We start from the raw sequence: 19,179 nt of genomic DNA on the forward strand, positions 1-19,179 counted from the left end.
AAAAATAACAGTTGAGTAGTGCTTTAATTTATGGGTTCATAATTTTCAGAATAATGTAATTTGAAATTAAGTGCAGGGACAAAAGAAAAACTGATAGTCCATAGCAGGTCATCTGAATTTGCAAAAATGGGAAATGTGTTGAAACCAGCAAAGAAGTCAACACATGGAATAAAGTTTTCCATTATAAATAAATGATTAACCATGTAAGTCATGTAAAACCTTAATAGAAGTTTCATTAAATATTGTTTAATTTCCAAGAAATGTTATACTCTTTATTACAAAAAACCACACCCATAAAATAAAGTGTTGCGGTTAGTGGCACCCTAATTATGCACTAATTTGGGCTTGTGACTACACTTCCCTGTGAGAACATGCAGCCTAATGCTTTCTGATACATTATATCAGCAAAAGATTAAAGGAGCAATATGTTAGAATCACAAGATTTTGGCCACCTGCCAAATTCATACTCCAATCAAACAGGGGGAAGCAAATCACCACAGCTAGCTGCTAACAGTAGCTGCCGTTAGCTTGTTAGCTCAGTTAGCCATGCAGCTAGTAGTGGTCCTATTAGCTGATTCTGCCAGCCAGGACTGGGAGCTCAGACCACCATGATTGTTGGTGTTTGTGCCTCTATATAGTAATGTTTCCACTGCAGGAACTTTCTCCAAGGACTAGGAACTTAAGAAGGAACTCAAAACATTTCCACCACAGGGACCACAGTCTAAATTGAGTCATAAGTGACATTATAATGCTTTGGACTACTTTGCCTCATCCCCATGGGTCTTTAGACTGCGGTGGAAATGCACATAAGTACTTGAAAAGCAGTTCCTGGGACAAACAATTCCAGGTACTCTGGGTGGAAACATGACTTTCCACAGGAGCTTTGAAACACTGGGAGGAGGAGCTTTTTAGGCTTGGGGTGAGGGGGACCCACATGCAAATCTTAGCGGGAAGTGGCATCCCAGTTCATCAGTTTATCCTGTTGAGAACTGAGGTCTAATTGCCAGTAGTTATTCAATTATATAACTATGCTTGATAGTAAAGAAAAATGTTACAACTGCAGTTAAAGTGTGGTAGTCTTGAAAAAAAAAGTGTTGTTTTTACCAAATATTTAATGAATTACACGGATCTTGCTCTTTCAGCACAGTCAGGGCACAGAGATTTGATTACAGAACTGCTGAAGAGCGGTTTGCTTGTAAATGATGCATCGTGGGAGTTTGTGAACTCTTCCTCTTCCGCCCGAGTATCACTGTACAGATACTATTCAAAGCGGCATCACAACCAACTGTCCACTGATGCTAAGTAAGATTAATGGGTTGGCTGCACATTTTGCTTAGCTACGCTTGTTTCCGTTCTTTGGCAAATGTATTCCAGAGGAAATTGTACATAAACGGTCCCTATCCATAAATTAGTTAAGGTGATTTTTATGGTAATTTATTGCAAACTCTGTAAAACCACCACCAAATGCAAATGGTTTATTGACAAAGTTAATGAGAGGTGAATCTGACTTTTAAGTGTCAACCATATATGACAGAGGAATCATAAAAACATGGACAATAATGTCTAAATTTAAGGGTGTATTGGAAGACACCAAAGCTACCTGCCTGCACAAGTTAAATATGATCCTCAAAACCATAAAATCGACTCCCTCAACTAAAGTATCAGAATCTACCTTTGAAAATGACCCCGTATGACTAAAGAGGGCTTCAAGAGCGGCAAGTTTGTGCAAAGAAAGTCACACATCCTCTCTGTAGAAGCTGCAAGGAAAATATTACAAAACTCAGGTCTTAAATAATTGAGAAGCTGACAGCAGCTGACAGCTGGATAGAAACCACATATAAGAGCAACAAGGGCGTATAGAGGGCCATTGATGTTTTCTTTGGAAAAAAAAAAAAGGCGGTGGTGGATCACATCCAGTTTAATGATGTATCATCACCATCTACTGTTTGTGTGTTCACTTAAAACAAAGTGGTGTCAAAAAGACAGAAGGTTGAGGGCAAGAGTGAAGAGCCATAGCTTGCCATATACTTTCTAAAAAAAATCTTCACACAATATGTCATTTGTCAGGTCTGAAAAGTCACGCATACTTTTATAGAGCAGCTATGTTTGAAGCTGAGGTGATAATGTGTTTGTCATAGTGAGGAGGAGATGATAAAAAGACTAGCAAATATGCTACCTAATAAAAAAAGGAATTAAGTTTACTGCTCGCACCCGGGGAAGCCACATTTACCAGTGAGTGTTCAATACCACCTCTGAGGTATGAGAAGTGTTAGCTTGATTGTTGTTCAGAATTTGATCCAGATTTCTGCAACTATTAGTCAGTTAATTGACAGAAAATTGAAAATGAATCTGCAACTATTTTGATAATCGATTAACTGGTATTTTTGCTTGAAAAAAGACACATTTGATAGCTCCTGGTTCTCAACTGTAGAAAAATTCAGGGGGGAGTTTTGTTCTCACATTGTAGTGACATGAAAGTGTGTCACGTTTGGACTGTTGCTCAGACGTTTTTATTTTATTTTACCTTTTATTTATTCAGGGAAGGTTCACTGAGAGGAGGCCTCTCTTTTGCAGAAACACCCTGATCAAATTCAAACCGTGACTCTAATTCACACCTGGAAGCTGCCCAGTAGAACCACAGACTGATCTGCCAGCCACTGAGCCGCTCCACTTGATTGGCTGGGGTTAAGGGCCTTTCTGAAGGACACCTCGGTGGTGGTAATGAGGGACAAGTTCAAGTTCTGTCTCTCACTTTCCTCACCCAGATTTACCCTGCTTGCTGAGCAGATTCAACCGGATTGAACCGCAATCTCATTTCTCTAACCCTTTATGCCACAACTGCCTATAAGTGACCTTATGGAGTATCTGAAAGTGTAAAGAGCTGGTCAACGTACTTCAGGTCGGACGTGAAGACCACAGCTGGCACACCTGGCTAATCAATGCAGAAGTCACGTATGACTGGTGGTTTGACAGTTTCAGAAGGACGCAAAAGTTTGGTGATGCAGATCTCTTCACTGGTCCAAAATTGAGGATCTTATCTAAAATGCACTGAAACCTGACTAAACCATAAAAAGATATCCAATCTGAAATAAGACACACAGGTCGATCTGAATAGGCCTGAGAATAATACCTGTACACCAGGGGTTCTCAAAGAGCAGCCTGTCTCCGATAAATGTGACACGAAATGCATGTATTATACTTTAATACTACCATTTAAACACTTTCACTTCAATAGCTACATTTAATACATCAGTCAGCTACAGAATTGAATTGCAGCCCTCTAACAAGCATCTGTCAGGTCAAGACACACTGTAGAAAGACCATTGTGATCTGTGAACTGCCTCTAGTCTGCCTCTGTCTGTAGTCGTGTCAAGAAACACATCCACTTAAAACCAAAAGGACCATTTTGCTTTCAGCAAACCTGTATCTTCATCTCATGTAGAGTTCAACTTTGGTCCACTTGACCAACAAAATTGTAGCCTCAACCAATAACAAAGCATTGTTTGTGGTTGATCCCACTTGACTGTCATTGGCCGAGATGGGGGTCTTTCCTTGCTAAAAGGACTGGACAGACCAAAAACCTCCTCCTGTCCACTACAGCCTCTCTCCTTCTCCTCCTCACCAGTGCCATAATATTTCTCTGCACTTCAGTACACATTTTCCCATCACAAAACCCTCTCTCTCATGTGCAGCAACCACAACCACTCGAATGGACTACATCACGTCCTGCACTGTCAACACTCAGCATGACAAGATCAGGCGATGGTCATTATTTGTGCATGTGTGGCTGTGTCCTGATGCATATTTGTCTTTACCCTGGCTCAGATGCAGCCTCCAGCTGTTTATAAATATGGTATATAGCCACATGGATGTGAAATCGAGCATTACTGGAAAAATATGTGCCTGTTTAATTGAGCCTCCACGGATATACCAATGTATTGGAGGAGGGTTAAGTTGTGTAAACACCTTGGAGAATCCCAGTTCCTGCCAGTTACTGTTCTACCTGTTCCAACTCCTACTTGTTGCAATGTTTGGTTACACATGACCAAACCAGTATACAAAGCTTTTACTATGGACCGCATGGCCAAAATATGTACGTGGAGCCCACCAGGCTGTTTCTGTCAGAGTCCTTCAAAGCATTTTAGATCCAACAAGCTGTTCCCTCTTCAAAAAGCCAGGCAGCTGAGGTCCCAGGAGGCTTGTTAGATTGGAAAAAAACATATAAAATGCCACTCTATTTACTCCTGGTGAGAGCTTCAGTATGCTGCCAGATGACAACATGTGCAGTACATCGAGGGATTCCCATCCTCTCAAATCCCCCTACAAACCGACTCCTCTTCCTTCCTGCCGCTGCGGCCTCTTAAAAGGGTTTTATATACATTATTTCTGCTCTCATTCACATCATTGTCACCTTACTTCCTGCGCTGTACAGGCAACAAAAGGGCAAGGTTCACTTCATCACAGCGCCAGGCTTGTTTGCAAAGAAGTGTATGTGAAGGGTTTGTGTAATGAGCCTGATGGTAGTGAAGCATAACATGTACTGTAAATACACAGGCGTACACGTAGACAAGCATACACAAGATAGTACACAGTACATAGCTCCCCGGGACTGAAAATAGAACATACAGTACCGCCCAGCTGAGCAGGCATGCAACACAGATGGAGGGTCTAGCTCCTTGCTGTTTATGTCTGAGATCAAACTAAAATATACATAAAGAGCGTGACAACCCGGTGTTACCACTCTCTGAGTAAATGCAAAGGCTGTTATGAGAGGAAATATCTAAAAAATTAACAGACTCCTGGGGTACCCAAAAGCACACAGAGCTTGTTTATTTGTCTACACCTTACTTACTGTTGTTGCCTGAGAGAAGAAGGAGATATTAAGTGACCAATTACTGCAGCAACCACTGTGAATATAACGGCACACTTTTCATCACAACGCAGCAGGAGACCCAAATCTGTCAGAGGTTTGATGAGGAAAAGTGCAGTGGAAGACTGTGGGCTATTTGGAGATTACACACAGCGATACGCCGGGCCTCATCTCATGAACATTCTCGACCAAGTCTTATTTTTGTTCAAACATTAACTTCAAAGTCTGTGACACGTTATTATGCTTTCTAAAAATCATTATTTATTTATTTTGGGCTGCCATGTCTTTTATCCGAGAGGCTTTCAAGTTTGTTAAGGCATGAACTCGACATTACGATTCTCCCACTCTACAGCTTAACTTTATTTTTAGGCCTGTCATTTTGAGTAACCTTTTTTTTTTCCAATGGATGATAGAAGTTGGATATTTATGCACCCTCTGAGCCTCGTTATTAGGTTTGAGTTTTCCTCAGAACACACAAATACACTCTCTGTTGCTAGGCTGGCCCAGGATCCATGTTAATGTGCATTATCAATCACCCTAAAACATATGAGTTCGTGAGTGAAGTGCAGTTTAGAGATGAGACTCCCACTTCACACAGGCGATGAGTGCACGCCGGCTAAGTGACTGCATCTCGTATCTGGATCTGCTGATGGGCTCGCATCCAAATACTGATCAGTATTCTGCTGTAACGAGCCCTGTGCCTAATTGATGCTCCCTTTGACTGTCATCATAATAAATTGGGTTTCATTCACTTTTGATGACATTAGAGCGTCACTCAGAAGCCCTTCAGCGATGCATTAGAGTATGAGCCCATGTTGGGAGACTTGGAGCCGTGATCTAATGATAATCAGTGGCACAGAGGACTGAAATATGTGCACTACAATTGTCAGTGAATACAGAGTGGCAGTGAAGTGGGTGGTTCGGGAATATGCAGGTGTACTGCAGGGTGGAGTTGTGGATATCACAAGATCAACGCCCCACTTACACATGGCTTTTGATGGGAAATCAACTTGCCCAAAGTCAATTTTTACTTGCCCCTGTACACATTGTTGTAATTTGATAATCCCTAACAGGTAAAACAAACACCTAAGTTAATAGTTATGTTTAATCTGGAGCTGCAACATCAATAAAATGTTAGAAAATAGTGAAAAATGTTAATCCCAGTTTATCAAAGTCCAAGGTGATGTCTTTAAATGTCATGTATAGTCAGTCCAAAACCCAAAGATATTTCGTTTTAGCATCATAATAAACATAGAAAAGTGGGACTTCCCCATATTTGACAGATAGGAAACAGGCATTTTGCATGAAATATTGCTTTAACAATTAGGCTAATCAATTATCCAAATATTTTAACAATTATTTTTTTTTCTGGTTGGCAGATTTACCTGCCTGACAAGACATTTTACTTACCCCAGGGAAGCTGGCAAGCCTGTTGAGCCCTTGCCTTTTGAGTTTACACCTGGTATTTTTAGTGCATTCTTGTTATCCTCAATGAGATGAGATCTCTGTGCTCCAGAGCAAAGGTGGTGGCAAATCAGCCCCAGACTCCCTTAAAAATCATTGAATTTTGTGAGGTGTTGAGTTGGGGAAAACTTTAGAGACTTTGTTAAACCCTGTCTATGACAAATTCTTAAGTATTTTTCTCCTTTTGTACATTTAAAATGTCGTACAATGTAGAACATCAAGTTGTTCCTTTTCTTTCTTTGTATAAAAAATACTGGCACTACTCATGTGTTGCAGTAGCAGCATGAATAGACAAATTATGCCTTGTTAACAACAGATCAGCTGCACAGATGTTATTGATTACTGTATATCATTCATTTCCCACCAGTGTGGCTTTCATTTTTCATGCAGTTCTGTTGAATAATGCATCTTTTGACACTTTCAATGAACAGAATAAACAAATTCAATAATTAAGAGTGCCCCCCTCAGTCTTGTCACTTGCTTGCTCTTTAAATTTGAGTAACGACCTACATTTTACGTTAGCAAAACCAGTGTCATGTTGTGTGCAGATGCCAGCACATTGCACAGATTGCATTTACGCCTACCTAAGATCCGAACACACTGCAAGTCAGACTACCTCTAGATATGGTCAGGCAGATCCATCTCGATAACATCTCCAAATACAGGTTGCATTTTGGATACCAGGTGTCCGTGTCCGTGTCCAAGTCCATGTTAAGACAGTCTTGCATGGCTGTAAATGCCTTCAGAGGGGTCACCACCAATCATTTTCTTTGCAACATAAAAAAAACTATTTTAAATGGCATCTATAAATATTAAGCTCTTTTGTTCTAATTTATATCTGAAATATAAGATTTTATGATGACACTGACCAAGAAATTGTATCTAAAGTGGATTGGTCATGTCTGTCCAAGACCCAGTCTACACACTGAGGTTTGTATTGGCCCTAATGCCGATCCAGTGGATTGGATCAGTGCACTCCTACATGCCTGACAGGTTGCCAGTTTGTCCAAGGGCTAACATATATGTACACAGACAAATGAACCATGAACGCTTATGAAAAAACGAAACCTATATATAGAGGATCGAAATTAAAAGAGAAGAAAAGAAGCCGACAGAACAGAACAGATTCTGCAAAATGTCTTTATAAACATGGTGTTTAAGTTTTTCATCACACTACCAGTGGGAGGATGTTTGACATGTTTTTTTTTTGTTTTTTTTTTACAGCTGGAACAGATAATAATTCACCAGAGAGGTTGACTTTAGGTCAAAAGCAGTTTAACTTGCTGTAAATATCACTGGAGTGTTATTTTCTTATTTATTTATACCATTCTTGCAAAGAACATTCATTATGTGGAGACCTTTACGAGCCTTCAGTGCCAGTTATAACCTCAGGCTCTGTCCAGATTTAAAGCTGGGCAGCATAATGCTGATTTAAATTTGATTATTTGATTTGCTGTATTTAATTTGGACAAGCTGCAAGAAAGAAATGCAATTCCATGAACATAACATTTTGTTTTAATACCTTTAAAGCTTTCGCAAAAGCTCCCCATTGACTCTCATTTTATAACGATACCTGGCGAGTCGAGATAAAAAGGTCCCCTTGATTCATAGGTCGTCATTTTCCATTATTTTAAATGATCTAAATAGTCAGAATTATGGCTACACAAAAATTCACTAGTTAAAGTAACAAGAGGATGAATTTCAATGAGTCACTCAGGTAACATATTACACAAATACCCATAAAAAGTAATGAGGGTACAGAGAAGAGAAGGCATCTTTCCCATTACAAACTGATGAAGGCCTGTTAGGGACTCAGGGTAATAACTGCGTATTCATTTGTGTTGTATCACTGAGAGCTGCAGATCTCAACATAAATTTGCCTGATGAACACAGGTTCCTCTTTAGTTTATATGATCAGTCACCTGAATAAATTTTCCAGATCAGATATTCTAAATAAAGCCCCGAGGCAGCAGTGTGTTTTTGGTCTGGTGGCTTGATGTCGCTGGGGAGACGTTTACGTCACAGAAGATGTGGAGAAGAATTTAACATGTAGCAATTAGCAGCAACAATGCAGTGTACAGGAAATGAGTTCAGTCGATCTAAAAAAAAAAAAAAAAAAAAAAACCTAGGGAGAATAACACAGCGGGGTTGCCATAGAGCTTGTTTGGCCGATATGGAAACATAATAGACTCGGCTATTGTGCAGAGCAGCCACCTTGCTGCATGGGTGGTCTGTTTCTGTTTTTGACTCGGTTATGGTTTGTTAGCCTAACACAAGCAGGAGATGAGAGAGAGGCTGTAATCAAACTTACATCTGCTGCTGGCTTGCTGTGTTTCTACCTGCTGGGAAGCTGTCATGTTGATGGAAACCATTGTGCTTCCTTGTTCACTTTGTCTCGCACCCTTAATTCATCACCAATTTGGATCACACAGGCAGATTGGAAAATAATAGAGGTATTTGTCTGTTTATATACAGTATGTTGATAGCTTCTGGTGGAACTGGCAGAGCAGCATCACATTGTTTGGATAGATTATTGGACGTGGGATTATATGAGGTACTTATTACCTATAATAGATGTTGGTCGGTACACCCCAGAGTTGGAGAAAAACAAGAGAAGTACCAGCATGGAAACTAAGCAATGAACTGCTGTGAGAAGGGTCAGCAATTTAAGGTACTTTAGCCACTTAAAAAAGGTCCACACAGGCATCCTTTTTTGACAGGAAACCTTCATTACATAAGCCAAATATCACTCTCTCCAAACCAACCAAACTCCATAGGCAAAATCAGTAATTTTACCTTGCAGAACACAAGTGTTGCTGGTCTACCACTGCCCCAATCTGTTGGTTTGGTTATGTTATTGTGTGACTTTGGTGAATTCAAACAGTCCTTTTTAAAACACCGAAGCCACACAATAACACAAACGATATAACAGATCCTGGCAGCGGTAGACCAGAAAATCATGTGTTTTACAAAGTAAAATGACTGACTTTGCCTATGGAGTTTGGTTAGTTTGATGGGACTTTTTTCCCACCAGAAAAGGTTGTTGTTCAAGTGGTGAAAATATTCTAAATATAGAGTACACTTAAACTTTTTTAGTGGTTAAAAAGCGTTTTACTGCTGACCCTGTCAACAGCAGTTCAGTGCTTAGCTTCAGTGCTGGTATTCCTCTCTGCTTCTCCTAAATGGGGTTGTGTCGACCGGTATCTACTCTTGCTAATACACTGACTATCTATTATAAGTAGGTAGCGAGGTACTATAAGTACCTCATAAACCCCATATCAAATAAAGCTAACTATCCCTTTAAAGACATTTTACTGTGCTAAGACTTTTAGTTGAGGGGAATATCAGCAACCGTCTGGAAATAAACCTCCCCCAGCAATTGTTCCTAACACTTCTGAGCATTACTCATTTCACCTCGCTACACTGCTCCAGGCTCATTTCAACTTCAATGAGCAACTAATATCAAAACTATGGAGGTGATGGAAAAAGAAATCTGATACTTTTTCTCAAATTTTAACCACATATAGAAGCGGGGAAGGGGTAATTGCATAACACGTCAAAACTCCGGGGTCATTAGTATCATCCAGTAACTGATAGGAGAGTCTATTCTTGACCAAATGAGAATTTAACAGGGCAATTCTTCCTTCAGTAATTTTTGCTTGGCAGTAAATATATGCATGCAGTGAGGGAGAGACGGCTAATGAGACAGCTACTGGAGTCTAATAAGTTGAATTCATTATACAATCAAGGTCTCGGAGTCAGTTGGGGGAAGAACACTTTTAGAGCCTCATCCAATATAATCTAGATCCACAAAGATCCATGTGATGCAGTATGAATGAATCCAGCTCACTTGATGCTACATTTGCTTTTGAAGGAGACTGGATAGTTAAGGTTATTGATACAAACTTTATCAGACAACAGGAGAAGCAGCTGGAGTGCTTAGCTTCTGTCTCTTTTGATTAGCACTGAAAATGTTGCAGGGTTTCTTCAAGTTTGAACAAATTAAATTTAAGACATTTTTAACTGTTTAGCACTTATTTGAGAAAGTTTGGTCCGTTTTCAAGCAGGAAAAAAACATGTCAGCCTGGTCACAAAGACCACCCAAACTTGCATGTGTCGCTTAGTGCTACATCACACATTTCGTTACTCTGATTGGTTGTATGTCTATCAAGTTGTGTCTGGGGACATTTTGGTCTGCACTCCCTGATGAAAAGATAACAAGAGATCCCAGACTAACTGACGTTCACATTTGTGATAGTTTTTGCTTGTGACATACTGTATAGTTTTGCCTCTTCTTAAGCCACTTAAAAATGCTACACCAGTATGTAACTTGCAAAAAAAAAAGATGGGAATCACTGTTACAGTACAGAAATGAAATGTCCAGTTTAGTTTTCTAAGCACTTCTCGCGCATGTTGATGTAAAAGTTGAGACTTAAAATTCACTCTTGACCTTGGACATAGCAGTTGTCAAAGAAGCCCCACCACAGGGTCCATTTAGTAGCTGCTCTGGTTCTTCTTGAATGTCTTTAGCGACTTGACTGCTACGAGCAATTTGAATTTGTCACTTTGGTTTTTAGAAAACTGCAATGGCCATTTGTCACAACAATTCATAAATTAATTCAATAAGTAGTCGACAGATTGATGGTGAAAACAAGCTTCACTTGCAGTCCTACTTTTGATTCGAGTTTGAAGTCCTTGCGCAGCATCTCTTCGACTCAGAGCTTTGCCTTTGATCAAGCAACTCAAAGAATTGGGTGTTGTTGAGCTTGACTGCTAAATGTCACAGAGATACATTAGTTGTCGCTGTTAAATCGCTTTTAAGGCCACAGAAAGCCTTCCAGGAATTGTTCCACAGCAGCTCCCCACACTTACACTTCCATCAAGGTTTGAGCCGCCTGCAGGCTACACAGAGGCCTCATCTGTCAGTGCATCACAGCTTTGGCACTCACATTCAGTCTTCTTTGGTAGTGAGACTGTGAGTCATGCAGAATAACCGGACTTGTTTTGGCTCCAGGGTTTGGGAGACATATCCCGTGGCCTATTTGGGAGATACTGTCGTGTCTGTGTGCATCACAGACACCAGACACAAGCCAGCATTGTTTGTTTGGATTTGCTTTAACACCCCACTCTGGGCTGAGTTGGTTTCTTTTGGAAATATTCCCCATCATCATCCGCCTGACCCTCGACTTAAAATAGCTTCCACCCGCAGACAAATAGCCCAGTGGGAATTTCAAAAATGAAGAAAGAGAAAATCATGACATGGGACAGTAATGCATGACAGAACTGCGGCTACAACACAGCAGCTTGGTAATCTTTGTTGTCTCCCCTATGGCGTGCATTAATATTCAGACTACCATGGTTGTGAGTGAGGCAACACTACACCAAAAGTTGGCTCTCAAAAATATAATATTCTATGTGATCTAATAGTTATCTCACTGCATTCAATTCAAATAAACTAACATTAAACAAGCCTGAAACAATAAAAACACTAATCTGAGGATAGTGTGCGTTTGATTTGTTGTATGGTTATACATTTGCCCTGCACAGAAATGCAGGATAGGGCTGTTGCAACAACCACAATATTGACAGACAGCACTATTGACAAGCCAGCCACCGTGGATGTCAAGCAATTGTAACAACCACTATGTTCATGTTTTCATCTTTTTTCATGAGGCTACGTCCTTCTTGTTTTAAACCTCAGAGCATGTTAAATGAATAAATCAATGCTTCAAGAAATCCAACAAGCAATACGAGGGCCAGTAATGGTTGAAGCTCAAGGATGGATCAATACCAGCTGTTTGTGACCTGCCTTCAAACTTGAAAGCTGTGGGTTTTGATATGTTTCATGTTGTTTTACTGTTTATTTTGTAGGCTAGACTGCTGAACTTGGTGTTAGCATGTTGCACGGCTAATGTGGCTATTACCACAGGCTGGGAAGATGCTGGACTGATGCTGTAATACTGAGGATATTGAGGTGCAGTCAAGAGAAACTTTTTCAAGATTAAGCCTCTTTTAAAGCCAACTAAATAAAGGGTTCAACTTTATACTGCAGCACTATTAGCTTAACTAGCCTTAGCTTTGGTATTAAGCTCTTCTGCTCTATGCTGGCGTGTGTGTGAACACATACCCTGAAGATAATGATATAGTCAACGCTACATTTGAAAAAGAAATCGTCAAACTGTGGGAAGGCATTTACTTAGAAATATTGTTCACCTGAGTAGCACCCAGCAGCTGGCTTGCTCAGACCATAAAGCTAAAGTGGCCCACTGGGCAGCAAGGTGAGATCCACAGATAACGTTTCACATATCGATACCAAACCAACTTACTTAATTTGCAAAAACAAGCAAAAGATGGCACAAATACCGCATACTGTGCTGCTGAGCCACCGCAGGGGAAATTTCTTCACTGCCAAGGCCCAAATGATTGCTCTTACAAATTCTGAGACGATTTCTCTGGAGACACTGTCTAATCTAAAGCTTGAAAATAAACTACTTGCCTCCTAGACCCCCTACCAGCTAAATTTTTATATGGATCTCAAGTCATCCCTGAGCCCCACAAGGCTGAATATTATAAATTTACTAGAAGGAGAAGTGTCTTAACAACTTTAGGCCCATTTTATAAACAATAAGCTTGTCAGTCAGCTTCAGGGCCTGTCATTCCACTGAAACTGAACTTACTAAATTTGTAATTACTGTTTTGAAAGCCAATTTGGGATCTCTGGACTGACTTTTGTTTGGTTAAAGTCCTACCTTTCTGAAGGAAAGTTGTGTTTCCTGCTGTAATAATATCAGTATCTACTGATGTGAAAAATGGTTTACCACAGGGCTCTGTTCTTAGCCATTTACTTTTCTCTATATATATGTCACCTCTTGGCTGAATTATATGCAGTTAAAGAATACATTTCCACTGCTACCTGTATTGGCGGGTAATCACTCTCAAATCATAAATCTAGAGGCTTGCTTGTCAGTGGTGGAAAAACTAGATGTCATATTATTTCCTGCTCCCAAAATCGGATAAAGTTGAGATACTGGCCATTGGCCCTCATCAACATAGATACCAGTTTGACCAAGTTGCAGTAACTCTTGATAATTATGTGATTTCTCAAAGTCAAACTGTCAAGGATCTTGGTGTTATGTTTGATCCTACCCTCTGACTGTGAATTAAGTTATGGCACAGGATGAATGTCTATTTAAAATACTCCTGGCTGTGAGCAAGAAAGACATGACACAGGAATGGCTGCAGGCGAACCCTCCAACAAAGGACTGCAATTGTATTTGAAATAAGCTGTGTACTAAACCTGACATTCACCTTTAGACTACAATCTGATCATACAAAACATTAGGAAAATAATGTACCTATAAGATGTAACCTATTAGATATGTCATTGGAGGATCCTGTTTCTTTACAAGTATGTTACCCAAGCTGCCTGAAAACATCAATAGAAATGAAGTTGGGGGGAAAAATCCAACTCTGCACTGACTTTTACGAGCTTGTCAGATCCAAAAGTAGCACACTGAATGCAGAGAAGGGTGTGAGTTTCCCCTCAGATAACCTCCTGAACAATAGTCTGTTTTAAGAGACCAAACCTCGTGCAACTTAGCCCTGAAATAGCCACGACAGATAAACTGCAGAAACTGGGAGAGCCTCTCGTACACCCTGAGGTCCCAGAGGTCGCCGGGGGCAGCGGTCACAAGACAACCTCACGCTGTACTGCCAAGAATACCGCCAATGAGAACGGATTATGCTCCACACCGCTCCACATCCAAACGCTAATGGTGTTCTGGCAGCCGGTTTATATGGCCTGTTAGAAAAACCTTAAAATGCAAGGAACCGTTTGTGCACCGTTCCAGCGATCATTATTGGACGTGTTGGTTGACTGGCCCTCGTAGTGGGATTGCACCTCATTAATGAGGCTGTCCTGGTTTTGACCCTCGGAGAGAGTGAACTCACCTCGGTTTGCATAAGTTTGGCGGATCTTGTGTGAATAAAAACTTCCTATCATGTCCTGAAACGCTCCCCGAATGCCACTGAGTTCAACTCTTAAGCTCTAATATCATAACTATGAGCTAAATGCTCTGAAGTCTCTGCTAAAAAGGTTTAATTTAGCAGATTTCTGTGACTGTGGAATGATTTTTTTTTATTATCAGAATTAACAATAGCAGAGTTACCTGCTGTTATTCACTGATAAAATGTGGACGTGATTATCATGTCTATTTAAATTATTAGTCATTATTGGAGAGAGGGATTATAGTGAGCCATTATATTGCATGGTGAATCAAAAATTATAGTCATTTGAGCCCATAATGACTCAAGTCTTTATGTAACATTATTTCTCACAGCATAGTAAGAACATACAGTATGTTTGGTGCTACAGTACAGACAAATGTTCACACACACGCACATAGCAGTTGAGTTTACACACCATGTAATGTGGTTTTTCTGATGCGGTAGCTGACTTGAGAAACAAAAGCCCAATCTCCCACAAACATACACAGCTTTTATCCACATTCATGCCTTTCCCGCCTCGTAACAACAACACTGAGCATTCTGCTTTAACGATGAGGTCCACCTCCAGTGAAAAGAGAAACCAGAAATAATGCATTGTTTTGAGGGAAGGCAGCAAACCCTAGAGATCTGCCCCTGACAACTGCTGGCTCAAAGGCCTAATCTTATACTCTGTCAGTCTTTTAGACCATTTCAGAGGAGGATGTACTCTGTGAGCTTTTGATACGAGGAATAATGAACAGACAGAGGGTTTCATGTGGGATGGGAGGGCCGGCATGCCCGAAAAAGTTTAAGAAGCAAGAGGCTAGTAAATCAAGCTCCTCACTTGCCAGGTCGAAAAAGAATCAAACTATTAAACAATTCTGTTCATTCATTAATCATTAAAGCAGTTTTGCACACTAAATGCTGTTTTCAGCCTCTCAGATATTGCAATTTCCTGCTTTTCCCTGTTTTAAATCATATTAAACTGAAAATCTTTGGTTATGGACTGACAAAACAAGATCAGACTCTGGATTAAACATGATAATTAACTTTAGTCTTTGTTCTTATTTGATAACCATTAATAAATAAGCCATTTTGTACAAAAAAAGAAGCTTGGCATTGATCCCTGTGAATAACCTATTAGTGTGACAATCTCAACTCAAAGGTCCACTGACTGGCTTTTTTTTGCAGCTTCCCTTCAACAGTATTCCAATTCACTTTCCTTCACATACACAAAAGACTAGGAAAAAGCAGGAAAAAGAGTAAAAACAAACATTCAGCTGTACAAGCTTTAGTCTGGTTTGCAGAGGTCCAGAGGTGTGGAATGAGACTGATAATGCTATAAAAATGTCCTTATCTGTGTCTGTTTTCAAAAAGAGCTTAAGGCAGCAGTTACTATTAAAATGTGTTGAAGCTTTAATACCCTCCACAGCTGGACGTCTACTCTGAAATCCATTTAAACTGTACTATTATATTCCACTTGCCATATGTCTCTATATTATTGTATCTCACCTATTTAACAAATGTTTATACTGATGAAAAAAAAAACATTTGGGACCATTAAGTAGTTTTTTTTAGCTTTAGGTAAGATTAGTGTTTAGTGCCTTGGGGTGATTTGTAGGTTGTAACACTTACTGAATAATACATGCACTTTTTAAAATCGAGACGTGTTGGTAAACATATCTTAAATACTATTTGCTTAGTGTCTGGGGCTATTTTGCAAACTCCAGGGAGCTTTAAAGGGTGTCCCATTTCACATATCTTCAGTATGTCTTATGTAACATTCTACTTGTTTTAAACTGTTTTGTGAATAAACTGAAACTGGTATACCAACATTTATCACATTACATTATCATGCATATTTGCAGCTCCCCTCGAGCATCACAGTGAGTTTCAGCTTGTTGTCTCCCTGTCCAGCCTGCAGCCTTTCTGTTTTGGTCACTCTCATTGCCATAATGCTGCTGTCTTGCTGCAGTAGGCAGCTGTTTTTGGTGAAAAAGCTCTAAAAGCCCACTGTGCATCATCTGCTCAGCACCAAACAGAAGACAGACACAGTTAGTGAGCTGGTGAACATAGTGGAGCATTTAGCAGCTAAAGAGACAGATATTTCTCTCAGGAGAAAGAACAGTGTCGTTATAAGAGATACTTATCCAAAGTCAGTGTATTGCAGTATATGGTAGTCGGCACACCACCAGTTTGGTGAAGCAGCAGGAGAAGTGGTATAGAAAGCTAAGTACTGCTGTTTACATGGTTAAAACAACATTTTCTGCTGAACCTGTCCACATTACTTAAAACAAGTAATTGCAAGAGTAAAGCAAGCATCTTAAATGCCAATCCAGAGGTTGCATGCCCAGCTGTTCCTTCGCTCCCCTCACTTGCCCCTTCTTGTTGACACCATGGATGCATTTAAGCTGTTACCTCGACATGCTCCTCTTATCTGGTGATAAAAGCTTTTTGCGCTACGTTGCAAGGCTGAGCCAAAGTGACAGAGGCTCTGCTGCACCTCCGGCTCAGTAATCAACAACCAGTGTCCGAGAACGACGTTTAACCCTTCGTTCACTCACCGTGCATCCCTGCTGTCACTCTCGTCAGCCCTCTGCCTACGACAACGCAATAAGGGAGGTCAGCCAGACGGATGGCTTTATATGGGAGTTGTTGAGAGCAGAACATTTCAGTTAGTCTTTATCTGCTTTGGATTTAGAGGCATAAAGTTTCTTTAGAGACACCGCTACTACTACTGTCACTCCATGCTGTGCTTAAAGCGATTCTGAGATACTTGTGCTTTACTTCATTATTCATATTTTCTCCTACTTTATATTTTTACTCCACTATGATTCAGTAGGAAATATTGTACTGTTTATTCCACTACATTTATTTCACAGTTGTAAGATTTTACATACAAAATATATGATCAGCTCAGGATACATTGCTTCTTCATATATCAGTACTGTAAGTGCCGTGCCATTGTTCCAATGGCTCATTATTCAGAAAACCCAGTAGTCCAAAAAATGTCCCACTGGACCAAAAGCCTATTTGTCTGGGAGACCGTTATCCCAAAAACAAATGCCCATTGCTCCATATATGAATACAAATGTTCCTGCAGTAGCACACTAACCCTAATTCCTAACCCTAACAACTGCTGAGAGAGTGAGTATTTTCTGAGCAATAAGCCCTTGTAGCAATAGACATTTATTTTCAGGATAACGGGCTGTCAGCCGAATGGGCTTTTGGTCCAGTGGGACATTTTCTTGATTACTGGGGTTTCTGACAAATGGTCCACCAGAACAAGGAGCAGTCCCCATACCGTAATCCCACCTCAAACTACTACACTATCAAAAAACTTCTCACATGTTAATGCATCAATTCTAATAATTAATAATAAGTACTTTCCACCAAGCAATCTGATTGGACAACTAGAAAAAATCGCCATGACAGGACACCGTCATACTTTACCATTTCTGTGACAACATTAGAGCTGGATCAAAAACCATTAGCCGACAATATTGATGTAAAATGAATGATGATTTATACGCAGGGTTGTGAAAATAATCAGAGGGGAAACACTTTTCATCACAATAAATCACAACCACAGAGGGCCTATATTGGCTATGACCTCCTGTTAGGCCATTTCTTGCAGCTGTTAAAGCAACATTTATAGAATAATTAAATCAACTTTCTTTAATGAGTATAATTTATGGTACTATTAGATTGCTCCTGCACAGGCTTGTTAAAACAGGTGTGTTTCTCCCTTGTGTGCAGCAAACAATTTTGTGGCTGCAGTTAAAATTGTCGTTTGTTTTTTTTTTAAAGGCTAAACGCCAACAAATATGGATGGAAGATAAAAACATGTCTGAACTCTGGAAATAATTATGCCTATCTTTTTTATCAATAGAAAACCTGTGGTGCAATATTTTTTAAGTATAATATACATAATATTTTACACTTGAAAGGAGTCATTCTGCATCATGAGTATTTTTACTTTTTACACTTTTGTTACATTTTGACAATTTGTAACAGAGTTTTTGGTAAAACTTTATTATAAGTGCTTGTAATCTGCATTAGTTAATAGGTAATAAGGCCCTTATAAGATGCTTATTCTTTCATATGTAAGTGATTATAGCATAAAAATGTTAAGAAAAGCCGTATGATGTTCTTATAAGTTTAGCCTATTATGTCAAATCTTAACTAAGCTTTTGTTGTTGCTTTATTAAGATTTGTACACACATTATTATGCATTTATTAGCAGTTAAATGCTTTACATCTGGTACCTACCGACATGTATAGTTAAAGTGTAAACAATGTTTATTAATGTTAATTTATCCTTTATTATGCACTTATTACACTTGTTAACACTTATATTGTCTATTTACACATGTATATAAGGGCCTTATTACCTATTAACTAATGATTTTAATAAGTACTTTCATATAAAGTGCTGCCAACTATTTCAGTATTGTGGTACAACAGCTGTATTTTATTTAGGTAAAAGAAAATGTAAAGTATATGCACAAAAGTAAAGTGCAGTGTCACCATGAGCAGGAAACCATATTGCTTGTTGTCATGTATTGTTTATAAAGATGAAAACGCTGTAATGTAGATTCAACGTGACGAAATAGTCCAACTTTCCTCTGAGACCACAAAGATTTATATTTGCAGCCAGGAGGGGCAGAAAAAAACAAGCACGATGTTGATCATTACAAGTGTCCACTCATTACTGGTCAGACTTAACAGTGATCTATGAGGGGAGGAAGTGGACTGAGTTAACTGGAGGTTAAACACAGGTCGAAGAGGAGGCCGCATGGATTGGCTGCTCTGGTCACAGGTCAGATGCTGGGACACCATATAATGAGAATTGAGTG

At 39.6% G+C, this 19,179-nt stretch overlaps 1 protein-coding gene across 3 annotated transcripts in view; it reads right to left on the minus strand.

The window, feature by feature from the left end:
* The window catches only part of shisal1b (shisa like 1b), a 72,751-nt gene that overhangs the window by 46,261 nt on the left and 7,311 nt on the right, over positions 1-19,179 (minus strand). The window lies entirely within an intron of this gene.

Source organism: Lutjanus erythropterus, chromosome 13 (assembly GCF_056507025.1).
Source record: "Lutjanus erythropterus isolate fLutEry1 chromosome 13, fLutEry1.hap2, whole genome shotgun sequence".
Classification (NCBI taxonomy): domain Eukaryota; kingdom Metazoa; phylum Chordata; class Actinopteri; order Lutjaniformes; family Lutjanidae; genus Lutjanus; species Lutjanus erythropterus.